Below are 17116 nucleotides of genomic sequence, written 5' to 3'. Positions count from 1 at the left end.
ATTGATCCATATATAAGGCGCACTGTAATATAAGGCGCATGGTCAGCTTTTGAAAAAAATTAAGACTTTTGGGTGTGCCTTATAGTGCGGAAAATACGGTACTCTAAGTCAATCGGAAGAGGTATTTCATTGTTATTATCAGTCAGGGTTTGTTTAGTTCTCGTTTCCATCATCTTCCCTGGGCTCGAAAGAGACAAAAGGCAGTCACTGCAAGCCTCGAAGCAAGTGATTTCATGCGGTTGGGTGTGCTGATATTTATTCTGGACTGCATGAAAAGGCCAACAGGAAGAGCGACACATTCTGTAGCAGGGGAGATTTTCGGCTGCAGACAAGCCAGCTGAGGGGAACCGTTGCCTTTGTTTCAAAATGCTATGGGTAGGTGCTGTCATAGGTCAGCTAAATGGTAACAGAACAAGGTCCTATACACGCTGGTGACTATGTGCAGGTTTCAAACGGGGCAGGAGGCAAAACACACTTTAGAAATTCTCATCTCATCTCATCTCATTAGCCATACCGCTTATCCTCAGTAGGGTCGCGGGGGGCTGGAGCCCATCCCAGCAATCATCGGGCAGTGGGCAGGGGACACCCTGAACTGGTTGCCAGCCAATCGCAGGGCACACAGGGACAGACAACTCACTCGCTCATTCACACCTAGGGACAATTCGGACCGGCCAATTCACCTGAAATGCATGTCTTTGGAATGTGGAAGGAAACCGGAGTGCCCGGAGGAAACCCACGCAAGCACGGGGAGAACATACAAACTCCGCACAGAGAGTCTGGAGCTGGATTTGAACCCACGACAGGTTCCCATGACATGAACTGTGCCACACAAGCGCTAGCCACTGCGCCGCCGTGCTGATACACCCTTAAGTCGCTGAAACAGTTAAAAAAAACTGGAAAGATATGGCATCAGGGGTTTGGCTTTGCAATGGATTCAAAGTTACCGTAAATTCCGGACTATAAGCCGCTACTTTTTTCCCCAAACTCTCAACCCTGCGGCTTATTCAGTGATGCGGCCAATTTATGTAATGTTTCTAACGGCCGCCAGCGGCGCTCGAGTACAAAAGGTAAGATTTAGTCTGCAATTTCTTAACTTGTACACAAATTAAATTAGCGTAGACATATCCTCATCATGCAAAATAAAAAGGCACATGACGCAATTTTCAAGTTACATGCAATCGTGCAGTCCAACATTTACTTTGCGAGCGCAATGCTATCGTGCTTTATGATAAGGGAGCGTGCGACCACGTCTATATGGCATAGTATCTTTCTCATACTGAAGGGAGACGAGTTTGATGATGTCGGTTGTAAAGAGGAAGATAAGGATGGTTTACCGTGTTTATTTCAAGTACCGTATGTTTTTTTAACCGATCTGTTTACTGCGTAGAGAGCGTGTTACTAGTACCGTTTTGTTACCCTTCACAAGCACGGTTTGGGATGAAAGTTATAATATTATTATTAAAGCTTTGAAAACTCTCTCGGTGTACCGTCTTTCTATGTAAATATGTATAACCATGTATAATATGTATTTGCAACTGTATATTTTTGTAATGTATTTATTTTAGAAACTTATTCTGATATGTTTTGTACGAGCAAATGAGAAAGAAGGGGCGGGGAAAACACGGGCTGACGGGAAGTGGAGTAAAGGTGAGACGTGTTTGTGGACGCGGCCGACAATAGTGGATATATATTTTTCCCACCCTTACCTTTGGAAATATACACTTTTTTCCTTGGATTACTTTCAACGGACACCCGGACTCGGACTGTGTTTTTTGGACTTAATCGGTTATTGGTAAATTTCGTGTTAGAAATGCGTTTTTCAATGTGGGCGCATGCGGCTAATATACGGGTGCGGCTTGTGTATGTACAAAATCGGTTTTCCTCCCGAAATGTGGTGGGTGCTGTTTATAATCAGGTGCGCTCTATAGTCCGGAATTTACGGTATTTGACCGGGAGGAAGCAATATGTGAAAATGGGAGAGTTGTCATCTGAATACTTGGACATCTGTTGTGGAGTACCACAGGGTTCTATCCTGGGTCCAAAGTTATTTCATTTAAATAGTAACAATATTTTTAATGTTTCAAAACTATCAAAATTAGTAATATTTGCAGACAACACTAAAATTTTCTATTCAAATGATAATTATATTGATTTAGTAACCTGTATTAACCGTGATTTAATTAACCTAAAAGTATGGATGGATATAAATAAATGATCTTTAAATTTAAATAAAACCAAAGTCATATTCTTTGGTAATCGCAAGGCAAATCAAGATCTAGAAGTAAAAATACATAGTGCTGCGATAGACACTGTATCAGAAATTAGGTTTTAGGGGTCATAATAGACAATAAATTAAGCTGGAAAACACACATCAGACACATACAAACTAAGGTATCTAAAAGCATTTCAATAATCCATAAAGCCAAATTCCTTTTAAACTATAATGCATTGTATTTATGATATTGTTCTCTAGTTCTGCCATACTTAACATATTGTGCAGAAGTCTGGGGCAATCATTACAAAAGTTCACTATACCCCCATTTTATCCTCCAAAAACGTGCAATTAGAACCATACACAGGGTAGGATAGATTTAGTAAAATTTTTCACTTCACAACTGCTATTTAAGGTCAACAAAAACACAGTGCCAGAAAACATCCCCAAAAAATTCATTCGGAAAGAGGGAAATTATAATTTAGGGGGCTGTAGTACATTCATAATCCCAAAGATGAGAACCACCAGGAAAAGTATGTGTGTGTCTGTGTGGGGAGTCAAACTTTGGAACAATTTACAAGACGAGATCAAACAATGTCTGAATATTCACATGTTCAAATATAAATACAAAAAAACATTACTGGCAGAATACAGAGATGAAGAAAATGGCGTATGAGTGATAGTAGAGATTGGAAATACTGCGTTTACCTTGTTGTTATTGTTACTATAATTATATCATAACTGTTGTTATTACTGCTATTGTTGTTATCATTGGTGCCACAATGATATTTAGTGACTAGTAGCATTATAACGTTAATAGATGGGTACTATGATGATTAGTGTATAAAATATGTGACTATTGTTATTAGATAGATAGATATATAGATAGATACTTTATTCACCCCCGTCGGGAAATTCACACTTCCAGCAGTCTACCCTGTTGTTTATTAACAGATTAACATGATGCCCTAGGGGTGCTTGTAGCGGAGTTGATGACGTCACACGCTAGTCCAAAAGTTCGACATCCCTGCGGTAGATGGAAATTGTGTCCAGGGATACACCACCTCGTGTTAGCGAGTCCACCTCCTCTCCGATTCACGCAGGCTTTTGTGTCTCTGTATAGCGGCGCTGAAGCCGGATTGCTCCGGGTAGCTCCGGGTGGCTACACGTTAGCGTCCGGGATGCTAAACGTGAGCCACGTTTCCGTAAAACACAGCAACTGCACTCCCTGTGCGCTTCGATGTTTTTCACCAGCACAGCCGGCTCGTTGGTCTTATTTGGTAGTGAGTTCACATTTACCATGATTACGGATGGTACCGAAGACTTATCACGCCGCTAGCCGCTTCGCTAGCTCCGGCTCTTCTTCCACGATAGGCCCCTTCATCACGCCGGCATGAGAATTCTTCAGGGCAAGGAGTTGATTCCTTGAATAAACGCATTTTTGTGCGCTAAAACCCATGTCCATAGGATAGAAGTAATCCATAGTGTAGTTGTCAAAACGGGAAGAAAAACACCGAAGATAGAAGCAGACAATAAAACAAAAAAAAATCACAAAAAGTGAGAAGTAACAGGGGAGCTGCTGGAAAGGCAGCCGCTCGGTGGCGGCGCCGCTTTGATCTTTATAATTATTGATGTTATTTTTGTAATAGTTTTTGTCCTGTTTTTATTTTCTAATGTTCGAAAAAAAGTTTTCATTCATTCATTCATTCAATCTGTTGAAGCTGATAATACTATTCATCCCAATTTCTTTCCGTCTGTGTGTCAGGATCAAGTTACATTCAAGTTTGTAGCAAGCTATCAGCAAGCACCCAAGTTGACGTTTGAGGTTGCGTCCTCCGGTTGTAACACAACCTGAGGAAATATACACTGCTGCCACCCGCCGCCTCGTCTTTTGTGTGGGGAATTTTCTGCCCAAGGACACGGTTGGGTTGCCGTTTGCTCGGATGGGTTCGACGGAGTCACGCGAAGCCCACGAACAAAACAGTCGAAGCGGTGACAGACAGTGGAGCACGTGAATACACTGACAAACTAGAACGTGAGTAGGTATGCCAGTGTCTGAAATAAGGTCTGCCCGGACGCCCGGGGCGTACTTCTGTAACGTCGGGCGTACAACTTACACAACGTCTCCGCCCAGGTGGCCGGAATTTCGGTTTGTTTGGCAATTTGCATACTTGGCAGCAATGTTCCCTGTAATTTTCCTTACGGGTCTGAGCGTTCACACAAAGTCGGTGAGCAGCGCTTGAAACAACAGTGAGCAACCATAATCCCAAGTGTGGCAACTAAGTCATTATCAAAGATGTCCAAAACTTGACATCACGTTACATTTTGCCGAGTTTCCGGCAATGCAAAATTATTTTTCTCTTTTGAATGAATTGACTCATGTACGATTGCAAAGGTTGTACGGCCTACAAACGTCCTTTGTTCATACAATTCTTTCAAAAGATATCCATTTCTTTTTATTTCCTGACATATTTTGTCGCATAATATTAACATTTTTGGGGGCTTATTGAGTCGGTTGTAAGATACAGAACTGTACTTAATCACATTTTTAGTGGAAGTACAATGTTGGCAACAAGATTCACTTAATATAATTGGAAATTATTTGAATGCAACACAAACTTTTTCTTCTTTTTTCCCTGTTTTTTTCCCATTTTTTTAATCCCTTCAAAAAAAATCTCATTGTGTTTATTTTTTTCGAGCTGTTACTTTTTTCTTTTTGTTCTCTATTTACTTTTTTCCTACATTTCTTTCTATTCTTTTTTTTCTGGCTTTTTTCTAAATTTTTTCCTTCTTTTTTTCTCTTCCTTTTGTTTCTTTTTTTCTCAGCTTTTCACTACTTTTTCATTTTGGTATTTTTTTCTTTTTTGTTCTATTCTCCCCTTCCTTTAAGTCATTTTGTGCATAATTTTACTTAATATTTGGTCATGTTGGGATTAAAGAAGCAAAAACAACCTGAAGAGCCGTTTAGGACCCGAAAGAGACGGTTCCTTTGAGTGAGCCGAGCCGAAGAAGCCAGTTCTCGACATACTCTACTAACTTTACTCAACTTCGTTCGACTTCAAAATACCGCATTTAGGACACAACGTCAGGGGAACCCGTGTATTTTTACCTTCATGCACTCCAACTTTGACTTAAGTAATTTTGAACCCTCATTTTTGTGCGCTGGCTAGATTGTGCGCTGAGAATGTGCGAGCAGTGCACAATTGCGCACGCGCGCAGCTTAGAGGGAACACTGCTCGGCCGCCAATCAGAAGCCTGCATTGAATAACTTCCTGCTTCCGGACTTTCCCGAGCGTTATAAAGTCGTGCCTTCGCATATCATTTTCCAAAGTAGACGCACAGAGAACACAAGAAAAATAGAGAAGTAGTTAAGAATCAAGCCAAAACCTCAGCCCCAGAAGATTCAAAAGAAGCTAACAAAATGTATGACGCTACAAAACGTAAACGTACATTAAAAGCACTGTGGAAAGAGGAGTTCACGTGGCTTAGAGCGGACATTGCATGAATGAAGATGAGTAAATACAGGTACATACTGATGGCAGATGGAAAACAGCCATGTCATATACATGCGATGAATGTTATAAGTAGATTTATCCATCCATCCATCCATTATCTCCACCGCTTATCCTCAGTTGGGTCGCGGGGGTGCTGGAGCCCATTCCAGCCATCTCCGGGCAGTGGGCAGGGGATACCCTGAACTGGTCGCAGGACACACAGGGACAGACAACTCACTTGCTCTTTCACACCTAGGGACAATTTTGACCGTCCAATTCACCTGACATGCATGTTTTTGGAATGTGGGACGAAACCGGAGTGCCTGGAGGAAACCCACGCAGGCACGGGGAGAACATGCAAACTCCGCACAGGAAGGTTGGTAGCTGGATTTGAACCTATGACCTCAGAACTGTGCCGCACACGCGCTAACCACTGCACCGCCGTGCTGCCCAGGTAGATTTATAATAAACTTCATTTTAAAGTGTTGTTCTGTTATTGTCATGATAACTGAAGCGGGGCACCTGTGGCTTCCCCGTTGGAGCCTGTAGCCACGGACTCCGATTGGCTGTTGGACTCTTCCAGTAAGAACTCATCAGATCGTCTGCGAACCTATGCTCCCAGCTAGGCAAGCTTTTGTACTCTCCGACAATATCCTGCCCTGTTTCCTGTCTGATACCTGTTGCAGACCTCTTTTCTGGACCAGTTTATGTTTTGCTCCTCCGCCCCGGCCATCGACCTGTGTTCCTGCTATCTGCTACCCGTGACCGACAAATCATCGTCCTCTTTTCTCTTCTAAATAAGACTGAGCAATTGGGTCCCGTCTCCGTTCCTGGTCTGTGACAGTTATATATTCTGATTATCAATCCTTAATACTGTGCAGGTTTGCATCAAACATTAAGTACCGGTATCATTTTCCGTTTATTTTGCCGACTGTGATTTTTGGATTGGTTATGGGTTAATTTTGTGTTTGTGTTGCATTTTTTCAATGTGGACGCATGCGGCTAATATAAAGGTGCGGCTTGTGTATGTGCAAAATCGGTTGTCCTCCCGAAATGCGGTGGCTGCGGCTTATAATCAGGTGCGCTCTATAGTCCGGAATTTACGGTACTTTCAATGACTTTTGGATTACTCCAATACCAATAATGCTAATAAAAGACAAAAAAAACTAAATATGAATCAAATGATGACTCACAACACGTGGTAAGCTTTCTCTCCTGGCTTTGATCTCCGGCAAAACTAACATAAAATGCGACAGAAACAAAATGAAAATAAATCCAAACAGCTTGCCAACATCATGTATTCCGTTACTCTCCAAGCCTGCACAAAATTGAGGAATTTTAGTCATATTTAGTTTTTGTCTTTTATTAGCTTATTTGGTATTGGAGTCATCCAGAAGTAATTGAAAGTAATCCAGTTAAAGTAACCCTACCCAACCCTGGTCATTGATCAAGTCTCAAAAAGAATGCTTCTGCTTTTGTCCCCCGAGAGCGATAAAAACAAACAATGGTGGATTCATTTCTCGCAAAATAAATACCAAATGTAAAAAAAAAAAAAGCGGAGATGATAAATTCCTCTCAGTGACGTGGAAAAGCATGACAAAGTAGTGATGTGCATTTGTGAGTCGTGAAATGACGAACTCTGTTCCAACATATTTCACCACAGTGGCTGGAAATCTAATCCGTCTCTGCGCTTTTTATGGCTGTGCTGTAGAGAAACAGCCCAAACGTTGTTCCTTGCGGCATTTAAGTCTGCTGTGAAAAATCCTTTTACATATCGCGTACGTTTCTAGCGACTAACCGCGTTGGGAATCCGAAAACATTGGATCAGGTAAAAAACATTGAGGAGAACACTAAACCTGCGCAGATATTGCACAACATGGCCTAGAACACAGGTGTCAAAGAGGCAGCCCGCGGGCCAGATCAGGCCCGCTAAGGGATTGAATCCGGCCCGCCAGACAACACTTAGAGAAGCGCAAGAGAAAAACAAGCTGAAGGTTGAAATAGGTCAACTTAATGTTGCCAAAGCCAGGTGCCTCGAACAAAGACACTGTACTCGTATTTTTTTCTCTCTCTCTCTCTCTCTCTCTCTCTTTCTCTCTCCTTCTTTCCACCCCTTTTCTCCCACTCCGTCTTCGCCTCTTTCACTCTCTGTATCTCTTTTTTCTCTTCCTTTCTTGCTCTTTGTCTCTTTCTCTCTCTGTGTCTTTTAACCTCTTTTGCTCCAACTTCCTTTTTTTCCTTTTCTCTCTTTTCTCTTTCTCTCTTCATACCCTTTGCGCTTTCTTTTCTCTTTTCTCTCTTTTCTGTCTTTCTATTTGGATTTCTTTCTTCCTCTCCCTTTCTTTTCCCCCTCTCTCACAACCTTTTATCTTTTGTTTCTCACGCGCTCTCTCTTTTTCTTTCTTTGTCCCGCCCTCTCTCCTTTTCCCTCCCTCTTTCTCTTATTTCTTTCTTTTTCTCTTTAATCTACTAGCCCGGCCCCCGACAGAATGTTAATTCTATCGTGTGGCCCCCGAGTTTAGATGAGTTTGACACCCCTGGCCTAGAATATTAAGTACTGTATTTTCCAGAGTTTAGGCGCACCTAAAACCCCCATGTAAGGCGCTAACCTGCATATTGGGGGTATTAGGGGTTCAGTGTCTTACCCAAGGACACTTCGACATGTAACACGGAGGAGCCGGGATTCGAACTGGGATCCCTTGATCCCAAGACGAGCGCTCTACCACTATCCATTTCTTTTTATTTCCTGTTATATTTTGTCGCATAATATTAACATTTTTGGGGTACAAAACTGTACTTAATCACATTTTTTAGTGGAAGAACAATGATGGCAACAAGATTTACTTGATATAATTGGAAATTATTTGAATGCAACACAAACTTTTTCTTCTTTTTTTTCGTGTTTTTTTTCTACTTTTTTCTTTTTGTTCTCTATTTACTTTTTTCTTACATTTCTTTCTTTTCTTTTTGGGGGCTTTTTTCTAAATTTTTCCTTCTTTTTTTCTCTTCCTTTTGTTTCTTTTTTCTCAGCTTTTCACTACTTTTTCATGTTGGTATTTTTTTCTTTTTTGTTCTATTCCCCCCTTCTTTTAAGTCATTTTGTGCATAGTTTTACATAATATTTGGTCATGTTGAGATTAAAGAAGCAAAAACAACCCGAAGAGCCGTTTAGGACCCGAAAGAGCCGGTTCCTTTTAGTGAGCCGAGCCGAAGAAGCCGGTTCTCGCCCAACTCTACTAACTTTACTCCACTTCGTTCTACTTCGACTCGACTTCAAAATACCGCATTTAGAACACAACGTCAGGGGAACCCGTGGATTTTTACCTTCATGCACTGTAACTTTGACTTAAGTCGCTTCTTAATTAGTAATTTTGAGCCCTCATTTTTGTGCGCTGGCTAGATTTTCTTGTACGCTGAGAATGTGCGAGCAGTGCGCAATTGCACACGCGCGCAGCTTAGAGGGAAAACTGCTTATGACACCATCCCCTGATCTAAAACCTACATGGAGGGCAAGGAAAAACTCAAAAACGTCAACATGAGATGAATGAAAAAACCTTTAGAAGGGACCTCAGCCCTTCCAGGATGACCAAGCTGCAACGGGGGCGACAGTAGCTCAGGAGGTAGAGCGCTCGTCTTGGGATCAAGGGATCCCAGTTCGAATCCCGGCTCGTCCGTGTTACATGTCGAAGTGTCCTTGGGTAAGACACTGAACCCCTAATGCCCCCAATAAGCAGGTTAGCGCCTTACATGGCTGCAAGGCCGCTATTGGGAAATGTGAAGCACACTGTAAAGCGCTTTGGGAAGTCATTGACTTGAAAAGCGCTATATAAATGCAGATCATTTCATTTCACTTCATTTCAATAACAAATAATACAGATATTGTCAAGATAAAATATAGGTCATTCATAAACTATCGAATAGAAGTGTTTTAAGCCTAGATTTTAACCGTTCCACTGAGGCTGCAGATTGAATCTCAGGGGGAAGAGCATTCCATAGCACCGGGGCCCGGATGGAGAACGCTCTCGAAACTGCGGATCTCTTCTTGGCTCTTGGGATCACGAGTAGACCAGCGTTTTCAGAGCGAAGGCTCTGAACCGGAAGGTAGGGCGAAATCAAGTGAAATCGGAATCCAGCTAAAGTATGAAAGTAGTGTCGACAAGCATTAACCGGGCACACTGTTGCCAAAACAAATGAATGCTTTAGGCTACAAACGGCTGCGTCTAGAAACAAAAGTCTGGGCCAAGCGGGATTGTATCTCCTTGGGGTGACGAGCTCACCTTGAATGAGTTTTACAATTCAAACGACAACATTTGCACTCTTGGAAGCCGACCAGACGCTAGCATGACATTCTGCTCTCTGCGTATAACCTTTGAACCTTGTGTAGTGCGTTTCTGTGTGTTTTGGTGGCGTGGGGGTGGGTGCCATTTCAGCCATTCGAAGCAAAGAACGTAAGACTATGAGGCGTACCTAAAAACGAGAAGTCCACAGGCTATCGAGTGGGCCGATTATCTTCACGGATATTTAGGAATTCGACGTATATGGGTCTCAGCGTTTTTATTTATTCGTCAGGCCGATTATTTTGGCTAAGATACAGCCTAGCCTTTCTCTCCCTCTGTCTCATTGGTATATACATAGATATACAAAGAAATGTCACTATTTCACCAGATGATGGCAGTAGCCCTATGGCCACCTTGCCCAGGCTTTCTGTGAAAATTTTAACCCAGCCCATTTTCGACATGGCAACTAAATAAAAAAAGGAAAGTTGAGTGTGAGGGCCACTGCTTCCAGGACAGGTGGAAATTAGAGTATATTTTCACTGAAATCCAAAACAACTGCGTCCGCCTAATTTGCCAAGACACTGTGGCGGTTTTCAAAAAATATAATATCAAGAAGCACTGCCGGACTGTCCATCCATCCATCCATTATCTGCACCGCTTATCCTCAGTAGGGTCGCGGGGGTGCTGGAGCCCATCCAGCTATCTTCAGGCAGTGGGCAGGGGACACCCTGGACTGGTTGCCAGCCAGTCACAGGGCACACAGAGACACAGAGACAACTCACTCACTCACTCACACCTAGGGACATTCTGGACCTGACATGCATGTTTTTGGAATGTGGCAGGAAACCAGAGTGCCCAGAGGAAACCCACGCAAGTACGGGGAGAACATGCAAACTCCACACAGGTGGTTCGATCTTATGAGTGCTGCACACGCGCTAACCACTGCGCCGCCGTGCTGCCCACTGCCAGACTGCTGACTACAAAAAGAGAACTGGAAACAAGCGCTGTGAGAAGGTGAAGCAACTGGAAGCTGTTTTAACGGCACAGCCGCTCTTTTTCACGAGACCCTGCGAGACAAATGAAAATGCTACAAAGGCGAGCTATGAGGTCGCGATCCTTGTCTGGAGGGTGAATTTATCAAAGACTGTTCGAAGAACCATTGTAGCTTCTTACTGTAGTCTGGTGCCCCTTATGTATAGGGCTTCAACAATTAATCGATAAAATTGATTATTACAAGTGTTGACAATGAATTAAATCAGAGTTTCGTTGTTTCACGCGATTTATGCAAAAAGTGCCCACAATTCCGTTGTGACGCTAAGAGATGTAGTACCACTTTGGTCTGGCAGAGGGTGCCAAAAGCTTATTTATGATAATAAAAAATATCTTACATTTTTTTTAAAAACCTTTATCGAACATTGCATCATTACAAACAGAATTGGAATGGAAGTTTCGACTTTGCTTGACCGTTTCATCCTGAAACAAAGTTAAAGATTTTCACGGGAACGGACAGGAATACAAAGAAAAACAAACAGAAAATAAGTCAATAAAATAAGATAAAAATAAAAATAATGATAATGACATATTTAACCCAACACAAGGGGCATATTCTTGGGCATTTTATATATCAAATTTATGCTAAGAATGTTAATCATGTTCAATTCTATAACCCCCCAAAAAACTTTTGAAACATTTTTTAAAGTAAATATACATTTTTGATATATTTTTTGTGAATTTGTTTGTGTTATAAGTCCAAATATAATATAATCTTTGGATAAGGTAGTAGAAAAAATTGTATTCCCATATTTACAGGTGTATAGCATATATTTGTATGTATTTTTGTTTATTGTCAAGTGAATTGACAAATACTTAGATATTTTTATTTAAATTATAAAATATTCTGTTGTTTTGTGTGGTCTAGTCAATATTTGAACAGAGGAGGAAAAGAGAAATGTCTTAAGAAATCAGATTCACCGATACATCCTGAAAGGGGGGTTACCTCATGTGCGGTCCCTTCTCAAGGTTTCTTCAATTTACTCATATTGAGGTTTTGGAGTTTTTCCTTGCCCTCATGTAGGTTTTAGATCAGGGCATGGTGTCATAATAGTCTGTGGTTTGCAATAATCTGTGGTTTGTGCAGCCCTTCGAGACTGTCCCTTCTCAAGGTTTCTTCATTTTCCTCATGTTGAGGTTTTTTAGTGTTTCCTTGCCCTAGTGTAGGTTTTAGATCAGGGGGTGGTCTCATAATAGTCTGTGGTTTGCAATAATCTGTGGTTCTTGTCCCTTCTCAAGGTTTCTTTATTTTCCTCATGTTGAGGTTTTTGAGTTTTCCCTTGCCCTCATGGAGGTTTAAGATAAGGGGATGCTGTCATAATAGTCTGTAGTTTGCAGTAATCTGTAGTCTGTGCAGCCCTTCGAGACTGTCCCTTCTCAAGGTTTCTTTATTTTCCTCATGTTGAGGTTTTTGAGTTTTCCCTTGCCCTCATGTAGGTTTTAGATCAGGGGAGGGGATAATAATCTGTAGTTTGCAGTAATCTGTGCAGTCCTTTGATACTCTTTGTGATTAAGGGCGTCACAAATAAACATGACTAAAAATAGGAATAAAAAAATCAGAAATCGACCGATTCATCAAATGTGAAAATGATCATGAGTTGCAGTCCTACTCATGTATGAAAAATATTCTACAGAATGCTTTATAGAAAGGAAAACACCGTACTTTTAAACTCCAGACAACAGTTTGCTGTCTCGTTCGCCACGAACGGATGCAAACACATGGGAACATAGAAGAATCCCCTTTGCTGACGTCACCAAACAAAAGAGAATGAAACCGGCGTGAGTAGTTTGATGCCCAACGATGCAAAACAGACGCAATGTCTGTTTTTATTCGAATATTCAATCCTCGAGACGATCACGAAACCCTACGTGCAAACGTCTACGATCAAAAAAAAAGCACTCGGCCTGTTCTCCGCTCGCCAGGGTGGAGACGATCCGGGACAAACGGTTCGCATTCAACAACCGCAATTCGACTTCTACGATTTCATAAACGTTTAAAAATCAACAAATGCAATATACAAAGGATTTGCACCCCCATGCATCAAAGAGCCCTTCTGCAAGCTATCCACGCCTCTCGAAGAAAACGATGCATTCAATGGCTGCAGCGAGGGTCTCCTACAGCTCTCCAAACGCGTGCATTTATATCGATATTGGATTTACGGGTCTTTCTTATGAAATCGGGGAAATGCGACGGATTGCTGCCTCTCCAGTTTCCATTGAAAGCGTCTTAGCGATGGCTATATGAATTCAACGTTTTATCTATAAAGGGCGTTCCCTAAAGTTATAGAAATGACGAGAAGATGCATCTCCACGCCAGGGAGGTGGACTTTGTAAAATTAAAATGAAAGAACTTACTATGGAATGAGACTGACAAAGAAGGTCCTCTCCTCCGGTTGGAACAGTCGTCTAGGGAAGATGGGCTCCGCGTTTTGGGGCGAGCGGTTTCAACGGAAGGATTTCCCGAGTAAATGACTTAAAAGTATTCGGTGTCTTCCATCTTTACACGGCGAATTAGGTCCAAATGAAGCGGTGCGCTCTCCATTCTTCTCCGTGTAGAAGAGACATGCTGGGGGCTTCTCCGTCGTTTCCTGTCCAACCCGGCGTTGCGTTCACGGCCTACAAAGAATCGGATATTTCAGTGTCGTTGGGTTTATCTTTTCGGTTAATTTTGAAGACAAGAAATGATCTGTGATCGAGACGGTGAAAGGGGAATGGTTGCCATTGTGTTAGAGTCGACTTTTATGCGTTTATTGTCGTTTTTAAGCGTTTACTCAGGGGCGTAACCAGCCCGTTTTGGGGGGTGCTGCAGCCCCCCCCCCCCCCGTGGTCAGCCCAAACACCCCCCCTAAAGGATAGCATTTTTACACCTCTCTATACTTTAATAAAGAACATAAAAGGCTTGAATAGGATTAAAAACGTTCGATAAACATAAAAAAAGGAAAAGAAAACACTGCATCGGAAATGGTTCAGTCCATTTGATTCCTAGCACCACTTTCGAGATTTGATTTTGAAGTGTTTAGCACATATGCCTCCCCAATTCGAGACTGGGTGGAGACATGTGTTGGCCTGGAGAGGGATGGGCGCCAGCAGGCTGTACTTGCCCAAGACACACCACAGGAAATGGTGCTTCTACGAACTTAGTGGTTTAAGGATCCAACCAATCAGTGAAACTGGAGTTCTATTTTTTTTATGTAGAATTTTTGCAGTCACATTTTTGTAGTACTTTTTTTTATTTTTGTTGTATTACTCTAGTTATATTTTTTGTAGTATTACTGTTGTATTACTTCTGTGAATGTATTTTTGTAGTATTTCTGTTGTGTTACTTCTGTAGAAGTATTTTTGTAGTATTTCTGTCCTAATGTTTATGTATCAGTATTTTTGTATTCTAGTATCACTGTAAAGCTTTTTGTAGTATTTCCGTGGAAGTATTTTTGAAGTGTTTCCATATTAGTATCTTTGTAATATTTTTTATATTAGTGTAGTTGTATTTTTGTAGTATTTCTGTTGTACTACTTCTGAAGAAGTCATTTTGTAGTATTTCTGTCCTAATATTTATGTGTCAGTATTTTTGTATTCTAGTATTACTGTCATGCTTTTTGTAGTATTTCTGTAGAAGTATTTTTGAAGTGTTTCCATACTAATATCTTTGTAATGTTTTTTTATATTACTGTCGTAGTATTTTTGTAGTATTTCTGTCCTAATATATATGTGCCAGTATTTTTGTATTCTAGTATTACTGTCGTGCTTTTTGTAGTGTTTATGTAAAGGTATTTTTGAAGTGTTTCGATAATAGTATCTTTGTATGATTTTTTCATACAACTGAAGTTGTATTTTGTAGTATTTCTGTTGTAATACTTATATAGAAGTATTTTTGTAGTATTTCTGTCCTTAGATTTATGTATCAGTATTTTTGTATTCTAGTATTACTGTAGTGCTTTTTGTAGTATTTCTGTAGAAGTATTTTTGAAGTGTTTCCATACTAGTATCTTTGTCATATTTTTTAGATTACTGTAGTTGTATTTTTGTTGTATTTCTGTCCTAATATATATGTATCAGTATTTTTGTATTCTAGTATTACTGTAGTGATTTTTGTAGTATTTCTGTAGAAGTATTTTTGAAGTGTTTCCATACTAATATCTTTATAACATTTTTTTTATATTACTGTAGTTGTAGTTTCGTAGTATTTCTGTTGTACTACTTCTGCGGAAGTATTTTTGTAGTGTTTCGGTCATAATATTTATGTATCAGTATTTGAGTATTCTAGTATTACTGTCGTGCTTTTTGTAGCGTTTCTGTGGAATTATTTTTGAAGTGTTTCGATACTAGCATCTTGTAATAATTTTCTATATTACTGTAGTTGTAGTCTCGTAGTATTTCTGTTGTACTACTTCTGCAGAAGTATTTTTGAAGTGTTTTCATACTAGTATCTTTGTAATGTTTTTTTTATATTACTGTTGTTGTATTTTTGTAGTATTTCTGTTGTAACACTTCTGAAGAAGTATTTTTCTAGTATTTCTATCCTAATATTTATGTGTCAGTATTTTTGTATTCTAGTATTACTGTGGTGCTTTTTGTAGTATTACTGTAGAAGTATTTTTGAAGTGTTACCATACTAGTATCTTTGTAATATTTTTTTTATATTACGGTAGTTGTATTTTCGTAGTATTTCTGTTGTACTACTTCTGCAAAAGTATTTTTGTAGTATTTCTGTCCTAATATTTATGTGTCAGTATTTTTGTATTCTAGTATTACTGTAGTGCTTTTTGTAGTGTTTCTGTAGAAATATTTTTGAAGTGTTACCATACTAGTGTCTATATTACTGTCGTTGTTGTACTTCTGTAGTATTTCTGTTATATATTTAAGTTGCAGTATTTTGTATCCTAGTATTATTACTGTTGTAGTTTTTCTATAGTATTTTTCTCTTATCTAAAGACAAAATAATATTTTACGTCCTGGTTGATACGAAAAGCTTGGGAAATGGTTTTGTATCCAAATCCATCTTTAAACTTCTCCACAACAGTATCTCGGACCTGCCTGGTGAGAAATAAATACAAGTACAGTGTCTTTATGAGAGGCACCTGGCTTTGGCAACATCAAGTTGACACATTCCAACCTGCAGCCTGTTTTTCTCTTGCGCTTCTCTGAGTGTTGTCTCGCGGGCCGGATTCAATCCCTTGGAGGGGCCTGATCTGGCCCGCGGGCCGCCTGTGGGACACCTGTGTGTTAGACCGTCATAAAAACAGCAAACCAGCTCTTAAAAGGTTTTGAGCAGGCCGTACTAAAAAAAATAGACAATTTTTTACAGTATTTCCTACATTTGTATGGCTTCTTCCTTTAACAAATTGGACATAAAAGACCTTAAATACATAGAACAAAAAGTTACCTACACTGAAAAACAGTCAAGATACAAAATGGTGGAAAAACTACGGAAGTATTAGTATTATTTGAGACCTCTGTTCTGAAACAATTTGGCTCATTATCCAGTCTGCAGCAGCAAGAGGATTTCCAGGACACAATGCAGTGTCGCCATCTACAGGCCAAAACGAGTACATTTAGTTTGCAGAGGTTTTCAGTTTCCTCCCCTCTCATCTCATCTCATTAGCCGTACCGCTTATCCTCATTAGGGTCGCGGGGGGGCTGGAGCCCATCCCAGCTATCAATAGGCAGTGGGCAGGGGACACCCTGAACTGGTTGCCAGCCAATCGCAGGGCACACGGGGACAGACAACTCATTCGCTCATTCACACCTAGGGACAATTTGGACCGGCCAATTCACCTGAAATGCATGTTTTTGGAACGTGGGAGGAAACCGGAGTGCCCGGAGGAAACCCACGCAAGCACGGGGAGAACATACAAACTCCGCACAGGAATTCCGGTAGCTGGATTTGAACCCACGACAGGTTCCCATGACATGAACTGTGCCGCACAAGCGCTAACCACTGCGCCGCCGTGCTGCCCAACTAAATATCAAATTATCAAAAAAAACTATTAAAATACCTAAAAAAAATACTCCTACAGTAATAGTAGTATGCTATCCGAGAAATATTACAACGGAAATACGACAAAAATACAACTACAGTATTA

The 17116-nt window shown here is 40.6% G+C and overlaps 1 protein-coding gene across 3 annotated transcripts in view; it reads right to left on the bottom strand.

Annotated features, from left to right (window-relative positions):
- raph1b (Ras association (RalGDS/AF-6) and pleckstrin homology domains 1b) overlaps positions 1 to 13619 on the bottom strand; it is a 112939-nt gene extending 99320 nt beyond the window's left edge. For all 3 annotated transcript variants that reach the window (XM_088330465.1, XM_088330466.1, XM_088330467.1), the window contains exon 1: positions 13389 to 13619. The gene's annotated coding sequence lies outside the window, so the exon portion shown is untranslated. The remainder of the gene's footprint in view (positions 1 to 13388) is intronic.
- Between the last annotated feature and the right edge of the window lie 3497 nt (positions 13620 to 17116).

Source organism: Urocampus carinirostris, chromosome 3 (genome assembly GCF_059441175.1).
Source record: "Urocampus carinirostris isolate Australia breed hairy pipefish chromosome 3, RoL_Ucar_1.0, whole genome shotgun sequence".
Taxonomy (NCBI): domain Eukaryota; kingdom Metazoa; phylum Chordata; class Actinopteri; order Syngnathiformes; family Syngnathidae; genus Urocampus; species Urocampus carinirostris.
This window is presented reverse-complemented; position numbering and strand designations above follow the sequence as displayed.